Source organism: Eumetopias jubatus, unplaced genomic scaffold (assembly GCF_037043125.1).
Source record: "Eumetopias jubatus isolate StellerSeaLion01/CBP00866 unplaced genomic scaffold, mEumJub1_p1.0 scaffold_4, whole genome shotgun sequence".
In the NCBI taxonomy this organism is placed as follows: Eukaryota; Metazoa; Chordata; class Mammalia; order Carnivora; family Otariidae; genus Eumetopias; species Eumetopias jubatus.
This window is the reverse complement of record NW_028274810.1, coordinates 135,345,194-135,367,374: the sequence shown is the minus strand read 5'-3', so window position 1 is coordinate 135,367,374 and position 22,181 is coordinate 135,345,194. Positions and strand designations below refer to the sequence as shown.

Genomic DNA, 22,181 nt, shown 5'->3' with positions numbered 1-22,181 from the left:
AAGACCTGAGGATGCTTTATACCATCAGGCCATATATTAGTAGCTGTTGACCAGTGCAGGGATTTTAGGGTTAGCCAAGCTTCCATCTTTGCCTGGAGTATCTTATATTGTCCATTCTTTGCAGGCTTTTCTGGGCAGATAAGCACCATATCCTTTACCTATATTAAAGAAACTTGAATTTTTTCCTTTTTTAAAATCAATTATCTTAATTAATCACCATTATCCTAATAGTCATGGGACTATATAATGTAATTCTTATCTCATTGCTAATGTGTTATTACTGTTATGTATCCTTTTTACAATATTCTGTTGTATGCATTTTTGATGTTGTCTTTCTTTTAATACATTTTTGACTCTGATATTCCAAAATGTTTTGAACTATAAGTGCACTGATTTTAAGTTTGTATGTCATTTTCTTAACCCTTTTCAAATATCTTTTTACTCCTTTAGATTTCTCAAATCCAATAATACAGAACAAGTTTAATTTTGACTTCAGATATTTAGATATTTGGCCCCTCAAATTATAACCCCTGATTTTTTTCATTTATTTGTGCTTATAAACCACTTTTTATTTTTATTTCTTCTGTTCTTTTGCTCTTTTACGATGAAAATGATACATCAAAAAATTGATATTAATTTTATAATTATCTGCACTAACCATTTTACATCTAATCATATGTCCATGTTAATTGTCATGATTCTCCAGAATATGCCTATACTTTTGTATTCTATTTTAACCACTTAATTTCCCAGAAATCAGTCTTTGGGGGTGCTTCTTAATTGGGGAATTTTTGGCATTCTTTATAAGGATGAAAACTATATCATTAAATCATTAAAACTTTAATGTAAACAATAACATGGATATAAATAAAATGGTGATTACAAAATTTGCTCACATTATTTGAAATTCTCCATTACTCATAGATTCTTCACATATCTACAAAAATAAAATTTGTCATTCTGTAATCAGCTTGAAGAGACGGAAAAGAAACTAGAAACTAAAGATATTTTTCTGCTAAAATAGCAAAATCAACGACTAAGCATGGGTTTAGCATGGTGACCTTCTCACTTTCGAATCACTGAAAAATGTGTTTGTAACATATCATCTCAATATTCTGTCATTTATTATGAAGAGTGACATAAGTGTTATCAACAGAGATTTGGAACTTATTAGAAATATTTCATTATTCATTTACATTCTGAAGACTATATATGAAAAATTGGGACTAATTTATTTTAGAAATTGTATACGACTTCCTTTGATATTTCAAATCTGGTTTAAATGGTGCTCAATTACTTGGGCAGTATTTTGTATATTTAAAAGAAATATTTTTTAAAGATTTTATTTATTTGGCACAGAGAGAGAGAGCACAAGCAGGGGGAGCGGCAGGAAGACGGAGAGGGAGAAGCAGGCTCCCCACCAGGCAAGGAGCCTGATGTAGGGCTCAATCCCACGACCCTGGGATCATGACCAGAGGCGAAGGCAGATGCCCAACCATCTGAGTCACCCAGGTGCCCCAAGTATTTTGTATATTTTTAGTTTAAAATGTGTACATCAGGATTTGACTCATATTTGTCATTTTATTTTTTTATTATTTTTTAAAAGATTTTATTCATTTGTCAGAGAGAGAGTGAGAGAGAACACAAGCAGGGGGAGCAGGAAGGCAGAGTAGGCAGAGGGAGAAACAGGACCCTGGGATCATGACCTAAGCTGAAGGCAGATGCTTAACTGACTGAGCCACCCAGGCGTCCCTCACATTTGTCATTTTAAAAAATATTAAGTTTACAAAGAATTAAGGGAATCTTTTGGGATGATCTAAATGTTATCCATGGATAGCATCTGGCCCGCTTTTTGAAGAATGGATTAAGGGTAGTCTGGAAAAGGAAAATTTATGATAGAAAGAAGAAAATACTGGGGGAAGAGAAATTAATAGGATAGTACGGGATGGAAAAGCTTGGCACATTTATTTGTCTGCAAGCAATTTTTTCTAGAATATAATGGAAAAATGGTGCCACTGAGATTGAGGGAAAAGGTTGTGAAAATCTTTGAATGATTCAATTAAATTTACAGAGGCTTGGGCTTCCTTATAGGAGTTATTGTGAGATTTTAGGCATAGGAATAAACTAAATGATTAACATTATATAAAGAATATTATATTAACTGTGTGAATGCATTTGAAGGGATGAATAAAAAAGGGAGCAAAACAATAAAATCAATTAAGAAACCATTGTAGTTTTATGTGAAGAATAATTATGTCTGAAGCAAGATCATAGCAATGCAAAGGAAAGGAATGAATGAATGAATTCATGATACATAAAGCAGAATAGTCAGGGCATTCTGAATGGATTTAAGAAAAAAAGAAGAAAGGAGCTAAGAATGGTTTCCAATTGTTCTTATTTGGGCCTATTGATTTATTTATATTCATGGCCATTTACTTATTGATTCCCTTATTCATTTAGGCAATATTTTTATTGAATACCTCTTGTATACCAAGTACTGTGCTATAAACTAGGCACATGGCAGTGAGCAAGATGGATAAGATTCCTTATTTCATTATATTGCCAAATCCATTCCAATTTCCAAATTAATTGTAAAATATAAAAAGCATATCAAAATTTATGATTTCTGAGTTGACTGTGACATGATTTATGATTGATTGTGATATTCCCCTTTTACATACTGTGACCCACCACCCAGGCTCTTTCTCTTGAGTCAACGCCTGCAGTTTCATTCATACAAGTCTTATTCTTTTGCGCCCCTTCCTTTTCTACCTGTAACTAGCTACAGTAGGCAATAAACATTCCTTGAATTTGTATCCCAAAATACAGTAGTTATATACAGCTTGAGTGAATTGTTAAGAAGGAAAAACATCTAATAGGAATAATAATAATCATCATACAAATAATCATTTGGTGGTTTATTATACTAATCAATGGAATTTTATATATCATATTTTATCTGTAGTGCAAAATAATCATTTGAGTTAAAAGTAGTTTCTTATTCTACAGAAAAATAAAAGATCAGAAAGTGTAAATAATTTGTTCAAAATCATGATAAAGGTTACATTGGGAATTTAAATATAATTCCTTCAAATCTATGTTTAAAAGTATTTCACATACATCTCATTCTTTATCTTTTTTTTTTAAAGATTTTATTTATTTATTCATGAGAGACAGAGAGAGAGAGAGGCAGAGGGAGAAGCAGGCTCCCAAGGAGTAGGGAGCCTGATGCGGGACTCGATCCCAGGACCCTGGGATCATGACCTGAGCCGAAGGCAGACGCTTAACCATCTGAGCCACCCAGGTGCCCTCATTCTTTTTCTTAAAAGGCACATGCTATTAGGTCAATATGAACAACATTGCCATAGCTTTTTAAAAAAAATGGAAAAAAATACACTTGATTTGGAAACAAGGTGTACTGAGTTTAGAACTATGATCTTCATAAGCCTTGGATTAAAGGAGAACTATCTCTCTGTTTCTATAATTTGGGCATCTAATTGGATTTGGGATATTTTCCTTGGCTATCTCTATGACCTAAGTGAAAAAGAAAAAAAAAATACTGGGAAGTGGTATAACCATTAAAAAAGGAATATAAAATATATAATTGTTTTTATTCATTTACTTATTTAATTGTGGTTAAATATAAAACTTTATAAAGTTTCATTGTTTATTTTATTCATTAATCATAAACATTTAAAAACATTTTTCTTGCCTTTCATTTCCTACATTAATAGAATGCATTGCATATGCATATTATTACTACAGATTAGTGTTATAAATAAGAAAGACATTTTAAAAATGCCCTCTGAACCACTCTTTCTCCATGTTTTTTTTTTTTTAAAGATTTTATTTATCTATTTGAGAGAGAGAGAACGAGAGATAGAGAGCATGAGAGGGAAGAGGGTCAGAGGGAGGAGCAGACTCCCTGCTGAGCAAGGAGCCTGATGTGGGACTCGATTCCGGGACTCCAGGATCATGACCTGAGCCGAAGGCAGTCGCTTAACCAACTGAGCCACCCAGGCGCCCCTCTTTCTCCATGTTTTATCAGTGTGAATTCAAGTCTTGGCCTCAAGTAGATCTACTCTTATATTTTTTTCCACAATAAGATAAAACCTGATTGATATTCAACACAGGTTCTATTTTCAAGCATACCATCTGTGACAGTTCTGTTCTGAACATCAGCTTTATGCTGACATTGCATTACTAAAATGAATGATTCCCAACACAAGAAGTCCCAGGCTTCTGACCTAGAAAAAATTGGCTCTTCTTCAGCTTGTTTTGTTTCTCTTAGTTACTGAGAAAAAAAGAAAAAACACAAAATGGTATTCTATTAATACCCAAATTCTAAAATCCACCATGTTATTGTGATATCTGTTTAAAGATCCCAAGTCTTCCAGAGATTAATGGAAGCTGTTGGGCAGAACTCTGCTATGGGGTACTGCATTGCAAAGTGTTTGGTATCTATGTCAAAATATTAAAGATATAAAAAAGCTTGAAAAGTAGGCCATACATGTTTCTTATTAACATTTTTAAATTGTGATCATGGTAGTTTCCAAATAAGATTAACATAGTTGAATATAGTTTCTCAATTATGAACTGCAAGAAAAGTATGTGCTACATGTAACTAAAGACAGTTTAGCTCCCTGAACTGTACTCCAAAATCAAATTAGAACACTCCTATAGGCAAAATAATTTTAAAATAATTGAAATTAAGTCTGATACTTATTTCTATGTTTTTATGAATGTTTTACAACTTAAGATTGTTTTTTAGAGAAATTTTGTATTCAATCATTTTTAATTTTCTTCAGGTTTTTATCATAGTGTGCTTCTTGGTAACTTGATAAAATGATTCAGTAAAGCACATTTAGTATATAAAAACAAATTCAGTTAACCTAAAATATTTTTCATATTTCAAAATATGAAGTTTTGCTGTGCTTCTTTGTATTGAGTAGCATAAAATCTCAAATGTACTAAAATAAATAAAAAATAAGGGAATAACAGTTACAAAGAAGATTAAAAATTTTAAGTGTAGATAAGAGATTTTAAATAGAAAGATTATAGTAAAAGTAAATATCCACAGCTCTTCTGTAGATAATGCTCCCAAACATAACACAATGAATTTAAAATATATATACTCATGATGGGAATTAAGGAGTGCACTTGTCATGATGAGCACCAGGTGATGTATGGAATTGTTGAATCACTGTATTATACACCTGAAACTAATATAATACTGTATGTTAACTAATTGGAATTAAAATAGAAACTTAAAAAAATAAGCAAAATTAGATTAAACTAAATTTAATGAAAAAAAAGTAAAATAAAACATATATACCTCCCAAGCACAACACAATAAATTTAAAATATACACATCTGCACACATGTACTACAATTAGATAAACATAACTTTTGAAATTCGATTTGCAAACCTCACAAGCATTAAAATATTATAAATTTAAGGATTCAGTACTGTATCTTTCAGTATCCTGTGCATTTAACCAAGTCAGTATAAATCAGTTCATTAAGAATTTATTTTATGTGCAAACACAGGCTAAGTGGTAAAGAGAACTGAGGCAGTAAAAGTGAAAAATGAACAAATGAATTAATTAATGAATAATTAAAGTGGTTTGCATTATCAGAGCCATACAATATTGCTGGAAAACAAAACTAACTTATACAAGAGATATCAGATGTGAGAGATATGGCACTTCTGAGGGATCAACACAAACATTTTAAAATACTGCCAATACCCACAATATATCTTAAGAATTGTCATGGTCAGAAAGATTTAAAGCCACAGTCATTAAAAACTTGAGATTACTTCTTTTGATTTTAATTTACTATGCTTGGGCCCATAGCTTCCATCTGATGTTTGACATTTCCTTCTTTCTTTCTCAGTTTGGGCCTTTATCTGAACCACAAAGAATGAACACACTAGCAGTCCTTCTTAGGAACTAAGTTCCATGACAGAGCAGAGAATCTAATTTCCTGTTGAGGTTTAGAAACCAAGGGCATGATCAGTTATTTCCAAAGGTCAACTTTGAATGGGTGAGCTTTGAGTGACTTGGCCTGAAAGCAAAACGTATCAGATTTTTCAATCTAACATACTCTTAAAAAGAAAATGTGAAATTCATTATCTCTCATTCTTACTACATAGGTTGACTGTTTTCAAAATACTTTGGTCTCATATACACTGGATTGATACTGAGTTCTTTAAGGGATAGCTATAATAGTTTAAACATGATTAGATGCCAAGTCTTCAACATTGTTTCTATTTCATCATGCTGACTTTCAAAATCAAGCTCTTAATTAGAAAGACTAGTCATAAACTAAGATAAATTAGTTTGGCAGGGAGAGATACATTCGTGTGTCATCAAATCAAGACAGAATCAAAAAAAGGGTAGGTAGTCATGGCAAAAGTGGCAAAGGTTTGGACATATCCAAGTAAAATAGGTTTTTTAAATATCCTTTTTACTTGGAAACAAAAATGTCATAGATGACCATAATCAGGAAACTTTGAATGGACATCTTGCGGTAAAAGCCAAATTACACAGGACTGATCAAGGAGTCTGATGTGGCAAGTGGTAACAGGGAATAAATTTACTTTTGAAAATTTCAGATTTGAAGGTGATGGTACATATTAAGCAATGGTTAGATAAGAATTTAGTGTCAAAGGAGAGCTATTTTATTTTATTTTTAGGATACTACAGGCTTGGATATGTGATTATAGTATTGAATGAGCCCATGGAGAGAAAAGAAAAAAAAAAAAAGAGGAAAGAGGATTATTTATGGAAATAGGTTTATGAGTATTTGGAGTGTGGTCAAAGGGAGAAACTGAGAGACTGACTTTGAAAAGGAGGAGGAAAATGATGTTCCTTAATGCTGAGGTTGCAGCAAATCCTGAGAAGAAAAGGAAAATGAGTTTGGAAATGCAGAATTTCTAATGATACCTTTCTGTAGAATTGTGTTCCTATCTACAGAAGATTTTTTTCAGGACTCAGAATACCTGAAAAAAGTCAGAGTTTTTAGGACTGATCTTGGGGTAGCTATTTGAGGACAGGAGAGGCGATATAACAAAAATGTATTGGCACCGAGATAGCTAATAGGAGAGAAATTAATGATCATAAAATACAAATTCAATAAAAGAGGCAATTTAGTCAGTTGTCGATGTTAAATAACAATGGTGCGAGTAGACATCCCTGTCTTGTTCCTGACCATAGAAGAAAAGCTCTCAGTTTTTCCCCATTGAGGGTGATGTTAGCTGTGGGTTTTTCATATAAAGCCTTTATTATGTTGAGGTATGTTACCTCTAAACCAACTTTGTTGAGGGTTTTTATCATGAATGGATATTTACTTTATCAAATGTTTTTTCTGCATCTATTGAATGGGTGGGAAGAACAAATATTGTTAAAATGTCTATATTACACAAAGCAATCTACACATTTAATGCAGTCGCTATCAAAATACTACTAACATTTTCACAGAGGTAGAACAAAACAATCCTAAAATTGGTGTGGAATCACAAAAGACCCAGAATAGCCAAAGCAACCTTGAAAAAGAGAAACAAAGTTGGAGCCCATCATTCTGGACTTCAAGTTATATTACAAAGCTGTAATGATCAAAACAGTATGGTACTGGCACAAAAATAGACACATAAATCAATGGACCAGAAATGAATCCATAACTGGTTAATTAATCTTTGACAAGGCAGGAAAGAATATCCAATGGGAAAAAGACAGTCTCTTCAACAACTGGTGCTGGGAAAACAGGACAGCAACATGCAGAAGAATGAAACTGGACCCCTTTCTTACACCAAACACAAAAACAAATTCAAAATGTATTAAAAATGTGAGACCTGAAACCATAAAAATCCTACAGGAGGACACAGACAGTAACCTCTGACATTGCCTGTAGCAACTTCCTCCTAAATATGTCTCCTTAGGTAGGGGAAATAAAAGCAAAAATAAACTAATGGGACTTCATCAAAATAAAAAGCTTCTGCACAGTGAAGGAAACAATCAACACAATTAAAAGGCAGTTTGTAAATGACATATCTGCTAAGGGGTTAGTATCCAAAATATATAGGGAACATTAAATAAAAGGAACTTATAAAACTCAACACCAGAAATAATGAATAATCCAACTAAAAAATGGGCAGAAGACATGAATAGTAATTTTTCCAAAGACATACAGATGGGTAACAGACACATGAAATTATGCTCAACATCACTTATCATCAGAGAAATATAAATCAAAACTACAATGAGATATCAACTCACATCTGTCAAAATGGCTAAAATCAACAACCTAAGAAACAACAGGTGCTGGTGAGAATGTGGAGAAAGGGGAACCCTCTTGCACTGTTGGCAAGTATGGAAGCTGGTGCAACCACTCTGGAAAACAGTATGAAGTTTCCTCAAAAAGTTAAAGATAGAACTACCCTATGATCCAGCAATTGCACTACTAAGTATTTACACAAAGAATACAAAAATACTAGTTCAAAGGGATACATACACCCCAATGTTTATAGCAGCATTTTCTACAAGAACCAAATTATGGAAACAGGCCGAGTGTCCATCTACTGATGAATGAATAAAGAAGATGTGGTAGATATATACAATGGAATATTACCTATAAAAAAGAAGGAAATCTTGCCATTTGCAACGACATGGATGGAGCCAAAGAGTATTATGCTAAGTGAAATAAGTCAGTCAGAGAAAGATAAATACCATTTGATTTCACTCATATGTGGAATTTAATAAACAAAACAAATGAGCACAGGAAAAAAAAAAAAGAGAGAGAGAGGCAAACCAAGAAACAGACTCTTAACTATAGAGAATAAACCGATGATTACCAGAGGGGAGGTGGGTGGGGATGAATTAAATAGGTGATGGGGATTAAGGAGTGTACTTGTGATGAGTATGGGGTGTTCTATGGAAGTGTTGGGTCACTATATTGTATATCTGAAACTAATATCACACTGTATGTTAACTAACTGGAATTTAAATACAAAAGAGTATTAAAGAGAAAAAAAAGAATAGATCCAACCCTAATGTAGGGCATGGTACGATGAATTTCAAGGCTAATAATATGAATGAATGAGATTTTAGGAGACTGGTATGGGAGTAAATATACTTTGCATATTGAATGGATATGCATAATTACAACCAAATATTTGAATGTGGTAGATTGAATTATTATTGGCCTCTACTCTTTACCTATCTCTGTATCCATGGTCTTTGCCATCCTTTTTTTATTTCCTCTCACTAGAGGAATAGAGTAATTATTCCCCAAACTTGAGTTTGATCTCAGCTGTGAGACTATTTCTGCTAAAAAGAATGTTGATGAAAGTGGCATGTATTAGTTTAAACCCTAGGTCTTAATATTTTATATGTTTCTTTTTGCCTACTTGTCCTTCTGACAATACCATGAGAAAAGTTTCCTTTGGGTATCTGCTGTCCTTTCAACCTGGGTCTTAAAATAAATATTCATTGTGTGTGTGTAACTTTAAATACATAAATGATAGAGCCCAATATGCATCTAGAAGCCAGTTTGTAAAATAGCCCTTAGTTGGAGGTGAAATAGCCCAGCTGAGCCCAGCCAGTATAGATCAGATGATTGTAGTAGACCTGGAGATCCAACAGGGTGAGATTAAATTTCTGCTTTCTAAGCCACTGTGTTTTGGGGTGCTTTGTGATAGAGGCACAGAACACCTTTAAAACTGCCTATTCATTATAGTTTCTCAATGCCTCAAAGAGTACATGGTACATGTCTTAGTTCCTTTGAGCTGCTGTAACAAAAATACCATAGACTGTGTAGCTTATAAACAACACAAATTTATTTCTGACTGTATTGGAGGCTGGCAAGTCCCACAATTTAGCTGCTTCCAGATTTGATGGCTGGTTAAGAGCCTGTCTCCTGGTTCATTAGAAGGCTGTTTATTTATTGTGTCCTAACATAGTGGAAGGACACAAGGAAGTTATCTGTTGTCTCTTTTATAAGGGCAATAATCCTATTCATGAGGACTTTAGCTTCATGACCTAATCACCTCTCAAAGTCCATCCAAATACCATCCTTCACATTGGGAATAAGGTTTCAGTATATGAATCTGGGGATAACTCAAACATTTAGTTCACAGCAACACATAATATACGTTTATATTTGAATTGCTCTTTAAGCCCTAACTAACAATAGCTGTGTTTTAATAACTTTTCCCTCTAATTGGTTAAGCACAATGCTTAACTTTCTTAAATGTCTTTTTTCCCCCTATAGGCAACATTTTATAAATGAAAGTATGTATAATGATAATGATATTTGCTGAAATTTCAAGGGCTAACCAAAGTAATAGGAAATGCAGGGGTAATTATTTTTTGGAGAGGGATAGCATCAGGTAATGGTGAGACACAAAATGGATCTTCTACGACAGTAATAACAAAGCTGGGCTAGCTCAACAGGGAGGATCACTGAGACTCACAATTTAGAGAATAGACAATGAGTTCTCTTTTCTGGCCTTGGATTGTGGCACTGGATACCAAGGAGCTGCCAAGTGACAGAATACACCAGAGCAACATGGAGAGCAGAAAGCCAGAAGAGTACAAAGGGCTCCTTTGGTGTAGCAGCTAGCAAAGGGTAAAAATCTAAGTGGAGATTTTGGCAAGCTGTGGTGATGGTAAAAAAATAAAATTTAAAAATTAAAAATATGAAATATTTAAAAAATTGAATTTTAGGAATTGTCAATGAAGAGAGTTCCTGATTAATACTCTAAACTTTCAGTTGAGAACCTTAAACTACTGTGCCTTGGGAATAATAGATAAAAGCAAATAAACCATACTTGACAGGATCAAAGTGTTTTATATATATATATGTATATATACATATACATATATATACACATTATATATACATATATATATATATATATATATATAAAACTTCTGGAGAAGGATCTATCTATCTATCATCTATCTATCTACACACACACACACACACACACACACACACACACACACACAGTATTTAGTAAAAACTGCCAGGCAGGTTAGAAATAGGACCATGTGGGCTCAAAACAAAGTGACCATAGAAAAAGACCATACAAACTAAGTTATCAACTAGAAAATAATTATGGTTTTATATTGAACTCACAGACTTTAAAATAACTGTGGCTTTAATGTTCAATAAAATAAATGAAAGAATTTGCTGGATAAAAATATAAAAAAATATAAGAAAGTCTAAACTTGAAAAATACAAGATCTAAAAGTAAAAAAATAAAAATCAGTAGAAACATATCCAAATGAAGGAGATAGACAAGAAAAAATATGTCAAATATACAGAAAATGCATATTAGGCTGTATAGTGAATAACTAATATTTCATGTAAGTGAAGTCTCAGGACATACAGAATGGATCTGAAGCAATAGTTGACTTTTTTTGAATTGGCAAACTTTGAGAGACTCTGGACTCCCACGAACAAACAGCATTACAGAAGGGAAGGGGTTGGGGGGATGGGGTAACCAGGCGATGGGTATTAAGGAGGCACATGTTGTGATGAGCAATGGGTGTTATACACAACTAATGAATCGTTGAACACTACATCAAAAACTTATGATGCAGTATATGCTGGCTAACGGAACATAATAAAAATACGGCAAAAAAAATAAAGAGTTTTCAAAATTGGCAAAAAAAAATCAAATTGGATATTAGGTAACAATATGTAAATATAAAGAAACATAAGGAAAATCACATTTAAAACATAATAGTAAACTGCTGTAGTCAACAAAAAATAAAAAAAAATTAAGGAGAAACAAAGCTACATCTCCCAATACATAAAAAGAGAATCAATGACTGTAAGACATGACTTTTCAAAAGAAAAAAATGGAAGCCTGAAGATAGTGAAATTCTATGTTTAAATTGCTAGAAGGAAATGACTGACAACATATAATTTAAAAATTTTAAAAAGTGAAATTAAAATATTATATGGATTAAAAAAACAAAGGAAATAACAGTTGACCCTTGAACAATTCAGGGGCTAGGGACATCAACACCCGCACAGTAAAAAATCCATGAACAACTTTTAACTGTAAAAACTAATAATAGCCTACTGTTGGCCAGATTAATACATATTTGTATGTTATATGTATTCTTACAATAAAATAATCTAGAGAAATGAAAAGGTTATTAAGAAAATCATAAAACAAAATACATTTATAGTACTGGATTGTGCTTTCCAAAAAAATCCATGTATAAGTGGACCTATGTAGTTCACATCCATGTTACTTAAGGGTCAACTGTATGTTCATATATTCACAGAGGAACTATATTGAAAGAAATACTAAAAGTATGTCATTAGATAGAAGAATAATCATTCTAGATGCAAGACAGAATAAGGAGCACTGGGAAGATAAATATCTGGAGAAATCTACTATATTTATACTAATTTTATAAAATAAAAACATCATTCATGGATTAAAATTTAGTAGTATTTAAACACATGGTAATGACAGAAAAAAAAGTAGTAGAGAGTAAATGTAGCTCAAGTTTGTAAGATCCTGACAATGTTAGAGAAGTGGTAAAAGCAATTGTTTAAATTAGGATCTAATTTGTCAAAGGTACATGCTATAATTACTAAGATAACTTCTAAAAGGATAATAAAATAACGTATAATTAATAAGCCAATATAGAAAAAAGACAAAAATACACAATCCGTCTAAAAGAAGAAATGATAAAATAAGAAGTAATTGGAAAAAATAGAAAGAAATGTTAAGATGGCAGATTCAAATTCAAATGCAAATTCTATTAAAGAAAAGTGAATTAAATTCTCCAAGTAATAAGCTATTATGCCACAAAATTAAAATATAATAGAAATACAATCATAGTGGGATTATATTTGACATCTTCTCTCAGTAGCTAATAGAAAAATTATAGCAATAAACAGAAAGGATATTAAAGATTTGAACCATATGATTAACCACTTTAATCAAACTGACTTATACAGAACTTTGCATCTAATAAGTGCAGAATGTGTATTTTCTTTTCACATGCACATGAATCATTGTATAAAATTAAACACATGTTGGTTCCTATGGCAAATACTTTATTAGTTTTTATTTACATTTTTTAATCCAAATTTGACTTTTGTTTTACAATAATCAACAATTTTTTTAAAATTCATTGGGTAACTATTGAACTTTATAAACCTAAATCCATCCATTTATTCTCAAGTATTTGTCATTGTGTATTTTGACAATCAAAACATTTAGCAGTTCATTTCACCCAGTGCTATTTTTCTCTTAATAACCTTATTTGTTGATAGATACAAACAGTTTTCCTGGGTAAGCTTCTCATGGCTTTGTATAGAGATTTAGTGTGTGCCTCAGTAGAGAGGGATTAGCATGTTCTGCCATTGGATTATCTCTAGTCTCCCAAATCTGACACGTTTTTAGGCAAATACAAGACCCATAAGTGGACTAAATGAATCACAATGTTTTAAAGGTGTATTTTGTTTAGCTTTGAATTGGTTGTAAAAGCAACCACCTATTAATATTTCAGTTACACCAAAATAAATCCTAAAATTTCCTTATTTTATAAATGCCCCAACCAATAAGAAAGTGGCTTCTGAATCTAACAGAAATAGTAAATTGTACATTCTGGTTATGGTTTAGTCAAAGACTGCTAGCAAAAATAGTCTGTCTATAATGGCTAGTCATGAGGATGTATATCAAAGTGATAAGAGGAATAACTTGTTACCATAAAAATATAAAGTATTATAAACCTATTGACTACTCATATGCTCATATTAAAATCACCCCTCCTTTTATCTTACCAGAAAAACTGAGAATTCAATAATAATAACTATATCAATATAACTAATATTTTGGGGTAATGTTGAAACAACTGGCAACTTGATTTTCCAGAGTTGCAAGATTTGGAGAGTCTTGGATACATTCCCAATATTTGTTTCCATGATTATCTGTGGGGAAGGGGGTCTTTTAGCTATATTCCTTTCTTTGAAATATGAACACACATGCATTAATTATCTCAACTCCATCTTATAAAAAAATAAATAAATTTAATGAAATTTCAATTCGACACCAGGTTCTTTACTCATTATCTGGAATGAAATCAGACTCTTGTTAAGAGAAACAGATTCTGTCCTGGATCTCATAAGAAGATCTCTACCATTATGGGTGAATCTACTTTGATGGAGCAAGGCAAAATTTGAGTCTTATGTATAAGCTTGAACTTTTCTCAGAACCTGGACTAACAATTGCAATTGTTTATTAAAGTTTTTGACTATATGTGACTTCCAGTACTGGAGGGATGTGAAGAAGGAGGTATAAGATCTAATGCTTCTAAGCCCATTAATTTTTGGTTACACTATATTTTTTCATTTGAGAATGAAGAAAATATGATTCATGTATATTGATATTTTTACACATCTTGTTCAGGCATTCCATCTTTCAGGAAAATTAAGAACTCTTAAATTACATTATTATACCTGATACAAAATAATGCATTAGAACAAAGTTTTCACCTTTTCAATTTCTACCATTCCACTAATGTTAACCTTTTTTTATTTCATCACTATTATTCTATTCATACATATTATTTTAATAATACCATAGGCATAATTATTTATCTCACAATTAATGTTATATTTGAAGCACCTACCCATAAAATTACTTGGTCACTGTACATGTTATGTGCTGTTTATGTGACTTGGTAAATAGTAGCTGGCCATGACCCTATATGTATTGGTGGTAGCCAGACAGAATTCATAGGTCTGAAAATTCTTTCACTTGATTATTTTACTGATATTAATGGGAAACTAGCAATAGGAACCTTCTTGAAGGGTGCCTGGGTGGCTCAGTCAGTTAAGCGTCTGCCTTTGACTCAGGTCATGATCAGAGAGTCCTGGGATCTAGTTCTGCATCAGGCTCCCTGCATAGTGGTGAATTTACTTTTCCCTCTGCTCCTCTTCCCTCTCATCCTCTCAATCCCTTTCTCGCTCTCTCTCTCAAATAAATAAAATCTTTAAAAACAAAGAACCTTCTTAAAGAATCAATGTTTAACTAGTTTACTTAAAAAATGAAAGATTGGTAGAGTACATTAAATATTACTACCACATTGTGCTACAATTTCATTTTGACTTTTTAAATCATTGTTTTATTATTGAAAGGTAGTCATGTTAAGCCTTTAGAAATATGATTTTTTACATCTAATTGATTACCTTTGTAATGATCAATTATAGGAAAACAGTAAATGATATACAACTAATTGCTTAAATCATGCTACATAAACTTACACAGAATCACATGGGGGAAAAATAGCATCCTCAAATGAAGGGCAAAAATTATGAAAAGAAATGCCATCCGGATGCCTGGGTGGCTCAGTCAGTTAAGCGTCTGCCTTCGGCTCAGGTTGTGATCTCAGGGTCCTGGAATCAAGTCCCACATCGGGCTCCTTGCTCAGCAGGGAGCCTGCTTCTCCCTCTGTCTGCTGCTTCCCCTGCTTGTGCTCTCTTTCTCTCTCTGACAAATAAAATCTTTTTTTAAAAAGTCATCATTCTTTTGAAACTGGACCATTTCCTTACACTACACACAAAAATAGACTCAAAATGGTTGAAAGACTTCTGAGACAGGAGTCCATCAAAATCCTAAAGGAGAACACAGGCAGCAACCTCTTCAACCTCCGCCGCAGCAATTTCTTTCTAGAAACATTGCCAAAGGCAAGGGAAGCAAGGGCAAAAATGAACTATTGGGACCTCATCAACCACCTCACACCAGTCAGAATGGCTAAAATTAACAAGTCAGGAAACGACAGATGTTGGCGGGGATGCAGAGAAAGGGGAACCTTCCTACACTGTTGGTCGGAATGCAAGCTGGTGCAACCCCTCTGGAAAACAGTATGGAGGTACCTCAAACAGTTGAAAATAGAGCTACCATACGATCCAGAAATTGCACTATTGGTATTTACCCCAAAGATACAAATGTAGGGATCTGAAGGGGTACATGCACCCTAATGTTTATAGCAGCAATGTCCACAATAGCCAAACTGTGGAAAGAGCCAAGATGTCCACCGACGGATGAACGGATAAAAAGATGTGGTATATATATATATATATATATATATATATATATATATATATATATACACACACACACACACACACACACACACACACAATGGAATATTATGCAGCCATCAAAAGGAATAAAATCTTGCCATTTGCAACGATGTGGATGGAACTGGAGAGTGGTATGCTGAGTGAAATAAGTCAATCAGAGAAAGACATGTATCATATGACCTCACTGATATGAGGAATTCTTAATCTCAGGAAACAAACTGAGGGTTGCTGGAGTGGTGGGGGGTAGGAGGGATGGGGTGGCTGGGTGATAGACATTAGGTAGGGTATGTGCTATGGTGAGCGCTGTGAATTGTGGAAGACTGTTGAATCACAGATCTGTACCTCTGAAACAAATAGTACATTATATGTTAAAAAAAAAGAAGAAGAAGAAGAAGATAGCAGGAGGGGAAGAATGAAGGGGGGGAAATCGGAGGGGGAGATGAACCATGAGAGATGATGGACTCTGAAAAACAAACTAAGGGTTCTAGAGGGGAAGGGGGTGGGAGGATGGGTTAGCCTGGTGATGGGTATTAAAGAGGGCACGTTCTGCGTGGAGCACTGGGTGTTATACACAAATAATGAATCATGGAACACTACATCAAAAACTAACAATGCAATGTACGGTGATTAACATAACATAATAAAAAAATTAAAAAAAGACATCATTCTTTAAAAAAAATGCCATAACTGCTAATAAAAATTTCATTTATCTCTAAAGTATCAATTATCTAGTTATCACTATCTTAAAGTTATCAAAGGAGTTGCAGTAATGGAGAGCATTTTTCAATTCATTCAAGTTTGTTACTTGGGGGCAAATAGCCACATGTCAAACACTGGGGTTTTATGCATCTGTGGTGTGGAGATTTTTCTTCTATAGATTCCTTATCAAAATGATTTCCCTGGAAAATTGCCCACAATTATCACCGAAATGAAATATTGTCCATATTAATTTGATCATTTTTATTCCTGAATATACAGAATTGTTTATTTTAAAAGTAAAAAAATGTTTATGATCTTAACAAATTAATTTTCTGATTTAAAAACTATATAGGGTTAAGGATATGACAATAAATCATGGTGACTGAGAATTAGGGGCCATTCCCTTTCAAAACTGTTTTTTTGGATAATTCAGCAGAGGTTTTTACACTTTATTGTCTAACAATCTGAGAATTTTTGGCATACTCTAGTTTAATTGAGAAAAATCCCTTTCTCTCATTTTCACAAGTAGCACCAGCTTATTAACCGAGCTCAACATTTCCCTTGAAGCAATCCTTACAAAGCAACAAAGATATTAATGAATTTTATATAAAGATTTATATTGCAGTGTTCAGGTGTTTTTTTCCTGAGATGCAAAATAAAACTAAATAAACCCTACAAGTAGCTAATTAAAACCTTCTTTTACTATATCAAAGAAAGTAGTGTTTTGTGCAATCAAAGGAAATTTTATAATAATTTTCAAAGGCTAACTTGCTAAAATCTGTTTTCTTCTTTTAAATTGCCCATGCCTTTGAGAAAAGCATGTTATATGGAGGTTTCCAAAGGAAAAGGCAAAGGTTCATAGCATGTATATACTTGGATATCAATTAATTTGGAAGTTCAGAACACAAAATGAAACTTATATATGCAACTTTAATGCCCTTAATTGCATATTTCTATTACTCTTATTTGTCTTGGTTTTCTTTACGCATTTATCCTTCTTTGAACAAGTTTATCTATCTATCTATCTACCTATCTGCTTACCTACCTCTCTACCTACGTATCTAATTCTTTTTATCTCTCAAATCTATCATTTATCTAATTTTGCTTTTACTTCTTATAACTTCAAATCTATATGGAATGAGGCAGAAAAAAAAAAACAAAATCCTCTAGGTGTAATGAGAAATTTATATGGACTTATCAAAATCTGTTCTAGTTATATGTTTTTACAACATAACAGCACAATACCAAAATTCATTAAGGTTTATTGCAATTACAAAGGTATGTCTTGTCTCATAATATTCTTCTTTTTTTCTTCAAAAAATTATAATTATTTTATTTTATTTTATTTTATTTATTTTTATTATGTTATGTTAATCACCATACATTACATCATTAGTTTTTGATGTAGTGTTCCATGATTCATTGTTTGCGTGTAACACCCAGTGCTCCATTCAGTACGTGCCCTCTTTAATTCAGTATATTCTTCTGAGTGTGCTGTATTCAGGATGCTGAAGACCAAATTTGGTTTCACAAAAGATGGTGATCTCTTGCAGATGAGTACTGATTTGTAAATATCACATAAAAATAGATGTAACAAAATTTCCCAATTAATTGCAATCAACTTTGGAACGGAATGATGATTACAACAGTTTAGTTTTTCAAATAAAGAATACTTTAATATAAATTATGTTTCCTTTTCCACATTTAAATTAAGAAATTAACATTAATATACTAATTTATATCAAGTCAAAGTCATTCAGATTTTTTTTAGGTAATCTATAAGATTTATCTTATTTGAACTGCTATTAATAAATATGTGAATGTGCATAAAATCTTAGGAACATGCTTGTTAAATGAATTGATTATTGATCCCAAAAGACTATACATAGTTGACAAATTTGATTTAATTAGATAATAAAATTATAATCTGAATTATACCTTTTACACATGGTACAATCAGAATATAATAGGGAAGTGGATTTTTTTTTAAATAACTTATAAATACAATATATTATGTATCTTCATTTAATATTTCAGCTTCCTTTCTTCCCCCTCTCTTCCATCCTTACTTTGCTTCTTTCCTTCCTTTCTCCCTTCCTTCATTTTTTCTTTCCCTCCTTCCCTCCTCCTCCTTCTCTCCCCTCAGAAACTGAGCAGTGCTATGGTGAACATAAAATAAACCAACATCACAAAACATTACTGGAAGAAGAGAAGAGCTATATTAGCTTAGTTTGAATTAAATATTTGAGATTATACTTCAATGAAGAAAGAAATACAAGAGTGCAATGATCCCAGGGTTATTGCTCTATACTCAGGGAAGGAATGTCCAGCACAAAATCGTCAGGACTGGAAAATTCCTGGCAGAATTGCAAGACTGAAATAAGATTAGGCAGTGGGAAAGGGCATGAGTAGGAGAAAATGAATTCAAAGAGGTAGTCTACGGCTAAGTCATTGTTGAAATCACTTAGATGGTTCCTCAAATATTTTATTTGTGCCTCTTATTTTCCTTTTCTTTTTTACTTTTCGAGTTCAGAGGGAATTCCATATTTTTTCCCTGCTCTTTCTACTAAGTTTGTTGTTGGTGCTATTATATTTTTAACAACCAAGATATATTTCTTGTTTCCGAGTATTTCTTTTTACAGGAACTCATTATTGTTTTATGGATGTAACACCCCCAAGAGTAGCTCGTTCCTCTTCAGGCTTAAAGTATCTAGCTGAAACACTGTTTTCAAATTACTAAAATTATTTTTTTCTTGGCAGTCCATCAGCATCATTGTTAACTTTTAATTCAATGAGATTCATTTTTATTTTTTTTAGATTTTATTTATTTATTTGAGAGTGAGAGGGAGCACGCAAGAGAGAGCATGAACAGGTGGGGGGAGGGGTAGAGGGAAAGGGGGAAGCAGGCTCCCTACTGGGCCTTTAGTTTAAACACTTGAGTAAATCAATTTAGGAGTTAAAATTCAAATGTTCTCAAAATAAAGGGAAAACTAAAGCAATTTAATTATCGATCTTTGGACAAATTCAAACTTTTAGCTTTAGTGATATATGAAAGAAATGGGAAGTTTATTCTCATATATATTATGTATATATTTATATATATGATAGATATGTCATATAGATTTATATGGATAGTTTATTCTAATATAAGTATATTTATATATAAAGTAGAATTTCTACAAGTGGACTTGTTGCAGATAAGAATGATCTTACGTAGATTGTTTCAACACAAAATGATTAATCTCTTCAATTTTATTAGAAGGATATGTATCTTGAGTTCTTGGGGAAAAATCAAATTTTTCTCCATTTTATTATAAATAAATTATAGAGCTTTTGGATAATTTTTTCATGATTTGAATCTCTGAATTCCAGATCTGTAACTAGACATACAGTTAATTTTATGGGGACTAGGAAAAATCTAAAGTCAATTTATGCTGGGTAAATCCTTTAGAAACTTGCTACTCAAAATATGGTGTAAGACCAGCAGCCTCAATATCATCTGGGTGTTCATTAGAAATACATAATATCACATCCTATTCCAGATTTACTGAGTCTGAATAAGCATCTTAGTAAGTATATGTAAGCTGGCAGAAATGTTCAAGAAACACTGCTTTCAAGGACACATAAAATGTGGCCTGATGCTAAACACTTGCAGTGTCCAATCCCTTCAGGATGTTCAGGTTCTCATATGTCCATTTCCATTTGATGGAAATAGGTTGAAAAAATTTTCCGTAGAACCCCTCTAGCATTCACATAATATTCTTACCAAGTAATAATTATAATTTCAGTATTACACTTGAACTTTCTACACTCACAATCCATGAGGGACTTCATGAGCCCAAAATAATTCTGCTGTATTTAAACTGCTTATCCTTTAAAACAGAGACACACAGGTCTCTGTTATGATTCATTATTTAAAAATAACCCCAGTTCACGGGAAATGGCTCCAGGAGAGAGCCGGCTAGAGGAGGGAGCACCGAGGAAGCATTTATGACCTTCTACAGTGAGGTGAAACAAATAAAGAAGAGAGATTGAGTTCTAACATCCAAAAATCAGATTGAAAGATAGACCCGTCCTGGTTCTACCTACTTCAATATGAACCCATTTGAGGTTCTTCAGACAGATCCTGAAGTGACAGATGAAGAAATAAAAAAGAGGTTTCGACAGTTTATCCATATTGGTGCACCCTGACAAAAACCAAGATGATGCTGACAGAGCACAAAAGACTTTTGAAGCTGTGGACAAAGCTTACAAGTTGTTACTGGATCAGGAACAAAAGAAGAGGGCCCTGGATGTAATTCAGGCAGGAAAAGGAACACACTGTGAAAGAGAGAAAAAAGCAATTAAAAAAGGAAGGAAAACCTACAAATGTTGGAGGAGGACGACCCTGAGCTGTTCAAAGAAGCAGTATATAAACAGACCATGAAACACTTTGCCGAGCTGGAAATTAAAAGGAAAGAGAGAGAAGCCAAAGAGATGCATGAAAGGAGAAGAAGAGACTGAAGCCCAAGAAAAAGCCAAAGGAGAAAGAGAGTGGCAGAAAAACTTTGAGGAAAGTCGAGATGGTCGTGTGGACAGCGGGCGAAACTTCCAAGCAAATACAAAGGGGAAGAAAGAGAAGAAAAATCGGACCTTCCTGAGACCACGGAAAGTAAAAATGGAGCAGCGTGAGTGACCACCTGGGGTCACAGCCACAGAACCTCCCCCCAACTGTCTCCCCTCCTGCTTTGAAGGACTCATTCTTTCCTCCCATTTCCACCCCAACATAAGTAGTAGTTGCTTTTTAGTCCATTTTGTTTTCAATACAATTTAATACCTATCAGAGTAATTCTTTTGTACATTGAAATGAGGGGCTCAGTTTAAAACAAAACCTTCCCCCACCCCCATCCCTAGACCAAGGATTGGAAGGTGTCACCATTGGTGCTGCCTTCTCTTCCCACAGCCTGTAACTTAATGTTTTGTACTTCACTGAATTGTGATGTTTAGAAACTTCGGGTACAGTTTGTGGAAATCATCCAATTAAACGTATTGCTTAAAATAAAATAAAATAAAGGGCGCCTGGGTGGCTCAGTTGGTTAAGCGACTGCCTTCGGCTCAGGTCATGATCCTGGAGTCCCAGGATCGAGTCCCACATCGGGCTCCCTTCTCAGCGGGGAGTCTGCTTCTCCCTCTGACCCTCTTCCCTCTCATGCTCTCTATTTCTCATTCTCTCTCAAATGGGTAAATAAAAAAAAATAAAATAAAATAAAATAAAATAAAAATAACCCCAGTTCATGTGTCACACAAATATATAGAAAAGGATGAGAAAATTCTTTGTCATTACTGGAGGCCAAATCTAAAAAAATAATCTCTCCTAGTGT

At 33.3% G+C, this 22,181-nt stretch overlaps 1 pseudogene; it reads left to right on the top strand.

Annotated features, from left to right (window-relative positions):
• Positions 1–21,565, top strand: part of LOC114223557 (dnaJ homolog subfamily C member 8 pseudogene) — a 55,770-nt pseudogene extending 34,205 nt beyond the window's left edge.
• The last annotated feature ends 616 nt before the right edge of the window (positions 21,566–22,181 follow it).